The following is a 12,688-nucleotide window of genomic DNA, read 5'->3' on the forward strand; positions in this document are numbered from 1 at the left end:
CTTCTGCATAGTAATGAAAAAAGATGCCATAAGTGAAGTCAAGAGACAAATGGCAAACTGGTGGAAAAAATATTGCAGCTTATACCGCACAGCTTATCCCCATAACAAATATAGAGTTCCTATAAGTCAAAAAAGAAAAGACCAACAACACAACTGAAAAACAGGGAAAGGATATGAGCACAGTTCATAGAAAAAGTAATACAAATGATCCTTAAACATATGAAAAGATGCTCACCTTTCTCACAGTAAAAGAAATATAATTTTAAGCTACACTAAAATATCATTTTCAGACACAAAGCAAAAACAAAAAATTTTGTAATACAATCTATGGGGAAAGGCACATGAAATAGGCACTATTAAGTATTCCTGGTTGGAGGGTAAATTAGTGCAACCACTGTAGAAAGCAGTTTGGCCATTTCTATTAAATTCCAAATGCATATACTATATACATTGACTAGCAATTCTACTTCTAAGAATTTATGTCTGCAATATGTTTACATTTTTTGTGAAGTGACTTATGTTCAAGCTTATTTATTGCAATACAGTTTGTAATATCCAAAGATTGGAAACAGACTAGATGTTCATCAATATGGTACATTTATTCAGTAGAGCACTACACAACTATAAGAATGAAGATAATAAGAAGGCTCTTTATATTCCGACACAGAAAGATTTTCATGGTGTATAAAGTTCAAAAAGCAAGGTGAAGAACAGTGTGTATAGGATAAAACAGGAGGAAAACTAAGAATATATATTCACATTTGCTTATAAATGCATACACAAACTCTAGAAGAATATGCATGAGTACCTACCCAGTTGGGTTACAAAAGGGAGAAACTGTTAGAAAGCCCAACTCTCTGCATTGGAGGATAAAAGGTGGAGTTTTCACTATATATCTTTTCATATTTAAAAATTTTGGGCTCTGTAAATGTTACTTCATATTCACAAATATAAGGCAGACAGCAACAAAAACTCTAAACCACTTTGCCATGGGTAATTTAAAGCTAAAGGGCAGTGGTCGAATTAAACTGTCTTCAATAAAAGCTGCTCTTGATGGACATGTGTTATAATCAGTAATCCATGAACAGTGGTCACTCTTTACCACTAGTCTCCTTTGAGGAATATTTATCTCATTTCTCCATCTAAAATATCCCTTTCCATTTAAGAAATAAAATAGCTTATCCAAGCACTTCGGTTCAATAGTTTCACCATTAAGAGCATTTCTGTTACTATTCTTCTAAGCACTTTTTTTTTTTTTTTTTTTTTTTTGAGACGGAGTCTGGCTCTGCCGCCCAGGCTGGAGTGCAGTGGCCGGATCTCAGCTCACTGCAAGCTCCGCCTCCCGGGTTCACGCCATTCTCCTGCCTCAGCCTCCCGAGTAGCTGGGACTACAGGCGCCCGCCACCTCGCCCGGCTAATTTTTTTTGTATTTTTTAGTAGAGACGGGGTTTCACCGTGTTAGCCAGGATGGTCTCGATCTCCTGACCTCGTGATCCGCCCGTCTCGGCCTCCCAAAGTGCTGGGATTACAGGCTTGAGCCACCGCGCCCGGCCTAAGCACTTTTAAAAAGCTAAAAACTTCAAATGAACAGACCGTTCATTACAACATAAAATACAATTTATACATTGATTGAAATGGCTTGATGAGGACCTTAATAATCAAAAGATTATTGATGAGGAGCTTCAGTGTGAGGAAGGAAAATGCCTACTCAAAATGATAATGTAATGCTGAAAATAGTACTATTAGTTAAACGATCCAGTAATAAGGCATATTTGCTTCATTATACTGGGCGCTTGCCATTTGCTAAAACAGAAGTAATAGGATACTGTCATTAAGTCAGAGAACAGCCTAGGAGAGCCAATGTGATAAAATATTGAAGACATAGGTTTACTGCAAGAGCTGCATCTACATGGACAGAGTTAAAGGGGAAGTTGAAGGACAAACAAAGGAAAGAAAGCAGGGCAGGCTGATGGAAGAAACATCACTCCAGAGGGTGAAGATCTGGAATCTATTTACATTTTCCCATTAACAAGAATGTCAGTTAATTGGCCTGGGCATCAATTTCCTGATTTGTAAAATATGTTATTAATAATACCTTATGCTGTGGTAAAGACTCTACTATGTACTCACCAAACCTATTTTTTTCCTCCTGGACACACAGCAAAATAACATTTTTCAGGTGCCCTGGGCAGTTAGTTAGATCGGGTCATATGGGCTAAGTATCGGCCAATGGAATGTGGGTAGAAGTGATATACTTTGGTGCCAGGTTGAATCCTTAAAACTTCCTTTGAGATATTTTATGCACTCTCTTTTCCTTGTCTACTGACTGGATTCAAAGGATAGAGAGGATTCTGAGGTCCTACAAAAATGGGCCTCTAGATCTGTACTGTCCAATGTGGTAGCACTGGAAATGTTTTTGCTAGTCCAAATTGAGATGTACCTTAAGTATAAGATACACACTGGATTTCAAAAACTTTGTGTGCAAAAAACAATTTGAAATTGTTTATTAATAGTTTTATATTAATTACATGTTAAAACAATATTTTGGACAAATTGGGTCAAATAAAAGATATTAAAATTTATTGTCTGTTTATTTTTACTTTCTTGATTTAGAAAATTTAAAAATCACAAGTATGATTCATTTGTGGCTTCTATTGTATTTTTATTGAACAGGGTTGCTTAGGAGGGAAGGAACCTCAGTCTATGAATAATTGATAGAGCAGAGCTTTCCAAATACTTTGCTGTGCCACAGGCTAGAATGCACTTGGCAAGCGGAAACTTCAGGGCTTGATCTTTGTTCTTTAAGAGTCCATTTGAAGGTTCCCTGCATATATACCTGCCCTAGTTAAGGTAAAGGAAAAAGGAATTTGTTTATACCAAGTCAGGATAAAGGGAATGGGGGAAGGTATCTCATGATATGGTGGTGGTGACTATGACCATCACACCTTTAGACACTAGAAACACCTGGTGTAACTAGCAAAGAAAAAGAGAAAAGGTTGGGAGATACAAAGATCAGCCAAGAATGCGGAGCCCTTTTGATACAGACTATTCCCCACACATGGTAATTAAGACTAAAGTACAGAACTTCTCAGGGAAGCTTCTGTACTCAAACCTTCACCATTCTAACTAGTACTGGCACCTACACTGGCAACACCATACCAATTCTGGGTAGATATGCTGCATGAACACAACTTTATTGGCACCTATGCATCCCATATAGTAAGGGTGCCCTCCTTCTAACCAGGGACTCTGGGGAAAGTATGCTCAGTGTCACAGAGTGATAGAAGTATAGGAAATGATAATTGGTTCACTATTATATTATCCCTCTGTCCTTGTAATAAGAATCACATTCAGACATATTGCAATATTCATTTTAAGCTAAATATCAATAAATAATCTTATCAAGTAAATACTTCATGACAATCTACCAAATGAACAGGTCATGGGTTATGTGTGGGTAACGACTTCTCTACAAAGCACATTCAAGTATTTTGTTAGCAAGATCGTTGCTTAAAATAATCTGTTTATATTTCCTGCTGATAACTTCATGGATCATGCTGATGAAACACGTTAAGTGAGTTTTCCTTCCCTCTTCTCATCTCTCTTTTCTTGAAAGTAAAGACCTAGTCTAACTGGATCAAGCACAAAGATCCTGAGAAAAATAATCAAAATCTGAGTTTTGGTGTTTCTTAGACATATCAATTACAATTAAATTTTTATAGATAAGAGCTAAATATAAATATATTGTTTTGGTACATACAAATACAAATTCTTATTGCAAAACTTCAGTTTTTTTAATCAGGTACATATGTACATACTTAAGTTCTACTCCTAATAATAGGTCTTTGGTATGAATGAGTATCCATCAACTAAAACTGTCAGAGTTTTAGGTTAAAAACCATATAACAAATTAATACTGTGTCTAATCTCTCTCTCTTTTTAAGTGATTAATGCTTGAAAAATTAAACATGTAAAAAATATATTAATAATATGCAGTATCATTTTTAGTTTTATAATACACACCAATGATAAAATTGATAATAAATATTATGTAATAATATCTCAACCATCATGTAATATATTAAAGTGGTATTTATTTAATATTATTATTACATTGTCATAAATGTTATCCAAGTTCTATTCTGAGCATAACACTGCTTTGTATATCTACCATATTTATCTTCTAAACAGTCTAAATTATAATTAGAAAGATCTGTCTACATAAGACTAAAATCAAACATCATCCAAAAACTGAAGCAGAGAGCAGAACGACTTTCCTAATTGTACAAAGAATTACAACCCAGGCTGGGCAGTCACTCATGTCTATTATCCCAGAACTTTGGGAGGCCAAGGCAGGAGGATCACTTGAGCCCAGGAATTTGAGAACAGCCTGAGCAACACAGTGAGACCTCGTCTCTACAAAAAGTAGGAAAAATTAGCCAGGCGTGGAGGTGCATGTCTGCAGTGCCAGCTACTCAGGAGGCTGAGGTGGGAAGATTGCTTGAGCCCAGGAAGTCAAGGCGGCAGTGAGCCATGATGGCCACTCCACTGTTCTCTAGCCTGAGTGACAGAGCAAGAACCTGTCTCAAAAATAAATAAATAAATAGAACACCAGCCCTAAAAATTAAAATTCCTTCTTCCACTCTTTCCTTTTTTTTTTTTTGTTTCTGCTGTTACACTTATTTTTTCTCATGTGTTTTAAGCTTTTGTGTTGTGAAATATAGCTTGATAAAAGTTGATAAATCATAACAAATAATAATGTGAACACATGTGTAACCACTACTCTGATAAAGAAACTGAACATTGCTAACAGCCAAGATGCTTCTCATATCACTTTTACCCAGAGGTGATCAAGCCTATTACGTAAATCACTTTCTGGTTTTGTTTTTTATTTTACCTACTTTGTATGCATGCCTACATAAAGTAAAGTTTTCCATTTATGATCTTTATAGAAGTGGAATCATACAGTATATATTCTTTTCTCTCACTTTTGTCACCTAACATTATGTCTGAAAGACATAATGCTGGGTATGTTCTATAACGAAAAAATACTCTACTATTCAGAAGAATATATCATTAACAGGTAAAGCATAAAGAACAATAAGATGACCTCTCATGTACCCACCACTCAGCTTTAGAAACCTCCATTTTTAAACTGTGTTTATCTAACAGTTTCCAAAATGTTTTGATAAGAAAAAGAGAAAAAAGAAGTGAGATGTGTAGAACTGTTTAGCCACCAACTTATTGACATGATAGTTCAGATCCTCTAAGCATCTTGATCCTCTACACATCTTTACCAGTACTACAACATCACCAGTCTGACCTCCCAACCTCAGCCCCTTGGACCTCCCCTAGCCTAGATGGTAACTGAAATAAATTCATTTCTGTGGCCAGGGCTGCTGAAGTTACATTGTCTGGAAAGAAACAGGGGCATATGTCAATGGCCACTGGCGGCCTGAGGTACTGTAAGCTACTTTTCTCTGAACCACCCACTCTACTCTCAGTAGGCAGAAGCCTCTATTCACAAACTATTTGTTGATCTAATTTCAGTCCTATATGCATATCATAATAGCTCATTCCTGGGTCCCTGAGAACGCTTTCCTTGAGTACTACAGTGGTATATCTTCTGGTGATAGTCACTTTCTTCAGGTAATACCCAGTTCATGACAGGGCTGAACAACAGCTCCAGTTTTTTCCTATATCCTCCATGGTATCAGGAACAAACATTCATTCATTAATTTGTTCAACAAATATTATACAGAGTTTTATATGAATGACTGGAAAAAATGGCTACTGCGCCTAACTCAGGAGACATTAATTATTATATATTAAGGACTGATATTCAGCCAGCATGCACCAGTGAAGCCATACCTTTTATATCTGGCACTCATTCTAACTGGCCAGTGTTCATTTCATGCTAAATGTTAAGTATATGAAAATCTTGCATTATGTGTGCTATAAAATGACAATCACATGACAATGAGGAGGAAGGACTATAAAAGCTATAACACTGTAGAAATGGAATTGTAGAAGGAAGACTGAAAACTTTCAGTGAATTCTACTTATACCTTGATTAATCAAATAAGTATTTTAATAAATAAAATAGTTTCACAGTTTTTACATAAATACCTTCAACTGAAACTCCATAAAAAAGAAAAGCCTTTCAAAGAAAGCTGAAATGGCTATATTGACATGAGAAAAAGTAAATTTCAGAGCAAAGACCAAGGATAAAAAGGGTCATTTTATAATGATAAAGGGATGAGTCCATCAAGGAACATAACAATCCTAAACGTTAATTCACCTAATGAGAAAGCTTCAAAATACATATAGCAAAAACTGAAAGAACTTCAAGGAGAAACAGACAAATTCACAATTTTAACTGGAGATTTTAATGACCCCCTTTCAAAAATTGGAAAAATATATATAAAATCACTAAGGGCATACAGAGAAGATTTGAACAACACTAGCAACCAACTTGACCTAGTGACATTTTAGGTGAATTAGGAGAGTCAACTAAAACAGAATACACATTCTTTTCAAGTGTCCATGGAACACCTACCAAGACAGATTATGATCATAAAACAAGTCACAATAAATTTTAAAAGATTCAACTTATAAAAGGTATGTTCTCTGACAACTGAATTCTAGAAAGACTTTTAGAAAATCCCCAAATACTTAGAAAATAAATAATGCACTTCTAAATAATCCATGAGTCAAAAATGTCAAAATGTAATGAGCAAGCATTTTAAATGAATGAAAACAAACATATAACATGAGATTCTCACTAAAAGCAGTACGTAGGAGATAATTTATAGCACTAAACACCTACATAAAAATGAAGAAAGCTTTCAAATCAATGACTTCAGATTTCACTCTAGAAAACTGGAAAAAGAACACTAAAATAGTATGCATAGAGAGACCCTAACACTGTGACACACATTTGATTATAGGCAAGCTATCCAGAGGATGAACTTCCTCAAAGATAACCCAAATCCTGCTAAATATCAACTCTCGGCCATTGAGGATGTATGCCCACAGTCTCCGGATCTCATAAACACCGTAGGCAGCACTTGGCAGAAATGTAAGTCCTTTTTAAGAGACCAAACAAAGAAGTTAAGAATTGAAAGAAGGACATAACACATGCATACTGGATTTGTTCAAAGGAAGTAACCCTGGATGATCTACTTTTTAACTAGATAGCTCTCATACTTTAATTATAAGAATATATTTGGTTCATACGACTACTGTTGGCACTTAAGGCTAACCTTTCATTAATATGAGTTGATGTTCATTAAATAACTAGGTTGAGCCATACAAAATTGCCATTTTTATAGGTCAAAAATTGTCAAATATTGGCAATTTCATATGGTTCAAGCTAATAATTCCTGAGGCTGCAATATGTTAACAATATGTTAGATGGGCAATAATACTGCAGCTTTTCAAGTATATTAGTGACAATAATGTACAAACAGTAGGATAATATTCTTTTCAACTTTTTTTTTTTAATCTCGAGTCTCAGACCATGACCCTTCTCTCCAGAAAACCTTTCCCCACCAAAGACATAATTTAACACCCGATATATCTAATAGGGCACTTCCAAATCCCCTCAGACATCCTTCTAAGGACCCCAAAGGTGTCATGTGATGATATAATATATATGTATACACAGATGTACATGTATATGTGGTATGTATATATTTCAAGATAATAAAAATGCAGTTTTTGTTCCTGAGAAACTTATCCAAAGTTATGCACCATCAGTGAATCTCAATTTAAGAACCTGACATGCAAAAAAGAACCATCAAAGCGTAAGTTTAGTTGTAACTCCCTATTCATTGTATACATAGATTCCTTAAAAGTGATCAGCTTTCCAAGTATGTGTTAAGTCACTCTAATTACAAAACCTCATTTACATATGTTTTAGGAATATGTCTGTCATGTGATATGAGGTATAAGTTTGAATAAATGCTGGATTAATTAACCTACTCAGGTAGAAGTTCCCAAGCATCATTTACAGCATTCATATACTTATTATACAGTATTTGCATACTTATGTGCCAGATACTTGAAGTCAAAACTAAATTTGATACTCTATAATACAGGTCAACACTGGGGTAAGAAGAACAAGAATACTGCAGTAATTTATGTTAATTACACTGATATGGGCACAAACCGTAGTTTAACTGAGTTTATTTGAAAAGAGTAGTGTTGATTTTCATGTTAGTCTTCAAATGAAACTCAGACCCTATTAAGCAGTTTAAAAATGTAAGAAAACCATATATTCTGGAATATACTAAGAGGCTTACATTTTCTCCCACTGTTTCCCACAAATACAAAAGCCTGCCTTTTGGAACAAGAATAAGGAAAATAAAACAGAAAAGAGGAAGGTAAATTTTAAAAATGCATTTTACCACATGCCAGATAAGACACACTTTCTGTGAATGCCCTCAGTCTCCCTTATGTCCTAGAATTTAAAAGAACTTGGGTAACAACAATACGAAGACGTTCATTTGGCATATTGTCCAGCTAGGGAGTGAAGCAGTGTTCACCAACATAAACGTGCTATGTGCAGGAGAGAGGCTTGAGACTCTCATGCCCAACTCTGAAACTGAACAGTTTAATGACTTCTGTCAGTCTTATAAAGAATGACACATAAACAATAGCCTACCTGAACTGCACAGCAAGAGGTCCAAAATGCAGTGTGGTCCTAAACAAGCTGCTGCAACTTCATGCCCCTCAGCCAAGCCATTCGCTTCTGTCAGCTACTCCACCACCAACCAACAGGTTGAAAGCAGAACAGAGAAAGCCCAGACCTTGTAACTCAAGTCGATTTGGTTTTTAATCAGCTGTCACTAGTTAACCAGCTTTACAAACGGAGAATCTAAAACATAACATATGACTTTCTTTCCATACCTGAACACTTAAGGGCTTTAGGTCTAACTGCCTAGAGGCTTGTTATGAACTGTAACTATAGCAAGGTTTCAAATTCTCAGTCACTCAGCTCCCAGACTGCTAAGTGGAATTTCATTGCACATGTGCCCCCACAATTAACAGGGTTATTTTAGGCACTGACCTAAGTTCTCAGAGAATGTAAGCTGATGGCAAAGGGGTGTCTAATGTGTCAGTTGCTTGGTTACAATAGAAAGCTCATATGTAAAGCTTACAATCCATGTGCAGCGCTTCCTCAATACCCCACAACATGGGGTGTAGTTTACTTTAGCTGACGGGAAACACTGAAGTTATACACCTATCTTTAAATACCCACAGAGAGCTTAGACTCATCACGATATACATAGAACTATTACAGTTTTGTTAGAGATGTGGATTGTTAGGGAGTATAGCATTCAAGAGAGGCATGCAAGTGACTTGGACAGCTGTTTTATGGAGCAATTTCAAATTCTGACTGCCGTATCCAGTCACGGAATGCATCATTCCCCAGGAAGTTCCAGTAAAAGTAAACTAACTGCCCAGAACCCTATCAAGAATACTCATTCCCTTCTAGGGTATCATAGAGAAAACTATAAATACAAGAATAAGCATTTTTCATAATTATGAAACTTAGTTCTCCTTTACAATTTGACACATAGCTACTAAAGCATGCTACCTCTAATAAAGTACTCCACCTACTGGCTAATACGACTGTTTTGTAAAAAAGAAAAGAAATTAGCAAAAAAGTAAAGTGGAAGGAAAACGCATAGTGCCTCCTTACGATGTGAGTTCCTTCATGCCAGCACTGAGCATTCTGAATCCCAGAAGTAACACAGGATAAATTCACAAATCTTCCAACTTCATCATCGACACCCTACTCATGGTTTCCACAAAAGTCAGAACTCCAAGACAGAGTCTGGATTTCCAGGAAGGGGTGGGCATAGCTAGATATAAGGAAGAATTTCCTGGGTTGGAGATTTGCTGAGAACTACTTGTAGAAAGAATGACTCAAACCTTATTATGAGAGAAGTTTAAATAAAAAGGTAAATAAATCTGTTGCAAATGGATAGCAGTGGTCTCCAGAAAGAGAGAGTACCAAAATGGATAAAGTCTGAAAGTCCCTTCTCTTTCCTTGGCTACCACTCTCTCAAACTTCCTGACAGTCAGTTCAGTGGCCACCTCTTTTGGAAGCCTCATGACTCTCCTTGCCTGGCTTAATACCCCCTCCTCAGTGCTCCCAGGCTTTGCCTCTGCCTGACATCTTAATGTTCTCTTTACCTCCCTCACTCCCCAACTAAGAGAACCATAGTTGGCAGTTGCTATGTCAGGGTCATCTCTGCAGAGCTGATTTAAAACAGCACTGGGGGCCGGGCGCGGTGGCTCAAGCCTGTAATCCCAGCACTTTGGGAGGCCGAGACGGGCGGATCACGAGGTCAGGAGATCGAGACCATCCTGGCTAATACGGTGAAACCCCGTCTCTACTAAAAAATACAAAAAACTAGCCGGGCGACGAGGCGGGCGCCTGTAGTCCCAGCTACTCGGGAGGCTGAGACAGGAGAATGGCGTGAACCTGGGAGGTGGAGCTTGCAGTGAGCTGAGATCCGGCCACTGCACACCAGCCTGGGCGGCAGAGCAAGACTCCGTCTCAAAAAAAAAAAAAAAAAAAAAAAAAAACAGCACTGGGCCCTTAACAAATGTCAATGAATATTTGCTAAATGAATGAATTATGGAATATTATAGAATCAATGGAGCACACATAGCTTGCTTCTGGGTTCAGCAAGCTACCCCCAACCAACTCCCAATTTCCTGAGATATTGTTAGTTCAGAGTGACCAGCAGCCCTGAAGTGATATAATGGATGTCATGTAGACTTCATTATAAAACACATTATAAAACTCAATGAATATTTGATGAAGGAACAAACAAATGATCCAATTGCATATCAAATCTTTTTCGTAACAGTGTGCCTTACACCGAGTGCAGTAGCTCACACCTGTAATCCAAGCACTTTGGGAGGCTGAAGCAGGAGGATCACTTGAGCCCTGGAGTACAAAACTACCCTAAGCGATATAGTGAAACCCCATCTCTACAAAAAAATTAAAATAAAAAATTAGCCAGGTGTAGTGGCACAAGCCTGTTCCCCGCTACTTGGGAGGCTGAGATGGGAGGACTGCCCAAGCCCTGGAAGTCAAGGTTGCAGTGTGCCATGATCGCCCCAGTGTATACCAGGCTGGGTGACAGAGAGAGACCCTGTCTCAAAAAACAAATGAACAAACAAACAAAGAGTGTGCCTTAGAGCCCATTCCCAGTCCCAATCTTAAGCCAGGTTTGCTCCAGTCACTTCTGACGATAAATTAGAATCTACCTTCCTCAAGCCAAAATGCTTTTAACATAGTTCCTTCTCTGACAAACCATTACCCTTTTTCTCCACCACCCCAGTTCCCACTTTCCACAAGCTGAGGTTCTTCCATTTGTGATAATAATACAGAAAGGCAAGACACATCCCATAGTCAAAGCAAATTCACAATGTAGAATAATCACAGATTATAATGGTGGCATTTCATTTTTATGTGTTTCATAAACACCAGTTTGACATAAACTGGTGGCATTTTAATCTTTAAATTATTTGAATATCCTTTAAGAATAAGAAAAAGGCATATTTTCTAATAGGAGTGGCAAAAGTATCTGGACCACTGGAATATCTCTTAGGAGTTATTTTTTTCATCACTAGATTTTATCTATATTAGATAGCACAGCCCATGGAGAATTTGTTTTAAGAGAGAGAAAGATAATCCCAGTTCTGTGGTCAGTTATATCCTGGCAGGGAAAAAAAGGAACATGTGCTTCACAGGGATCTATTTTTAATTCTCATTTAAATAGCTGTCAGCTCTTGCCAGCACAAAAGAAGAAAGATGACAAAATGAAGACAAGATTTTCTGACCAGAACCAAGTATTAACATCAGTCTGGAAAGCCATGTTTATTTGAATCATATTCCTAAGAGAATTTAAGAAAAAATCCAAACATAATTTTCCATAAATCTGCCACGCACCGAAAGTTATGTGAGACAGATACATATATATATGCATGTACCCAAAAGTCTCTCTCTCTCTCCCTCTCTCTCGCTCGGTCTCTCTCTCTGTGTGTGTATATATATAGATATATATATATATGAAGAGGCATTTGGCAAAGTTAATTATAAGGAGGTTTCTTCTAAGATTCTTGTAAGGAAAATCTGTTTCTTTAATAGCTCTCACTGTGAAATACATTCATTCATTTAAATATAATTTGTTTATTTGATAAACATTATATATTTCGCTTTGCGCTCAGCTCTCAGAATGTAATAAATGAAAAGAACATGGTCCCTGTCCTCCAGGAACTTAAGAATCTAGAGAGAGAAATAGATAAGTAAATAATTACAATGTAGTTTGAGAAGCACAGTGATATCTAAAGAGTGTGTCAAGAGAACAGGAAAAAGAGGAGGGACACCTAACCCAGAAAAAGAGAGAGAAGGCAGTTAGAGGAGGTGAGGCAAAGCTGAGTTCTAAAAGCCAGACATGGGCAATGGGAGAAAGCACGCAAGGAAGAAAGGGCATCACATGAGATGTAGAAGGATAGTATGAGGCACTTGTTGAGGGGGCTGAAAATACCACAGTATGAGAAGAGCTTAGTTTGCAAGGGTGGGAATGAGCAGAGAGGCAAGAGATGTAAATGGAGAATAAGATAACCCCTCACACTTCAGGCTAGTCCAGAGAAAGGGATT

The 12,688-nt window shown here is 37.1% G+C and overlaps 1 protein-coding gene across 4 annotated transcripts in view; it reads right to left on the minus strand.

Annotated features, from left to right (window-relative positions):
* AKAP6 (A-kinase anchoring protein 6) overlaps positions 1-12,688 on the minus strand; it is a 657,824-nt gene that overhangs the window by 352,315 nt on the left and 292,821 nt on the right. The window contains exon 1 of one of the 4 annotated variants that reach the window (XM_033188314.1): positions 8,669-9,011. The exons of the other annotated variants lie outside the window; for them this stretch is intronic. The gene's annotated coding sequence lies outside the window, so the exon portion shown is untranslated. Of the gene's footprint in view, positions 1-8,668; positions 9,012-12,688 lie in introns of those variants that run through there. 4 annotated transcript variants of the gene reach the window in all.

The sequence above is a fragment of the Trachypithecus francoisi genome, unplaced genomic scaffold (assembly GCF_009764315.1).
Source record: "Trachypithecus francoisi isolate TF-2019V2 unplaced genomic scaffold, Tfra_2.0 Lachesis_group3, whole genome shotgun sequence".
Taxonomy (NCBI): domain Eukaryota; kingdom Metazoa; phylum Chordata; class Mammalia; order Primates; family Cercopithecidae; genus Trachypithecus; species Trachypithecus francoisi.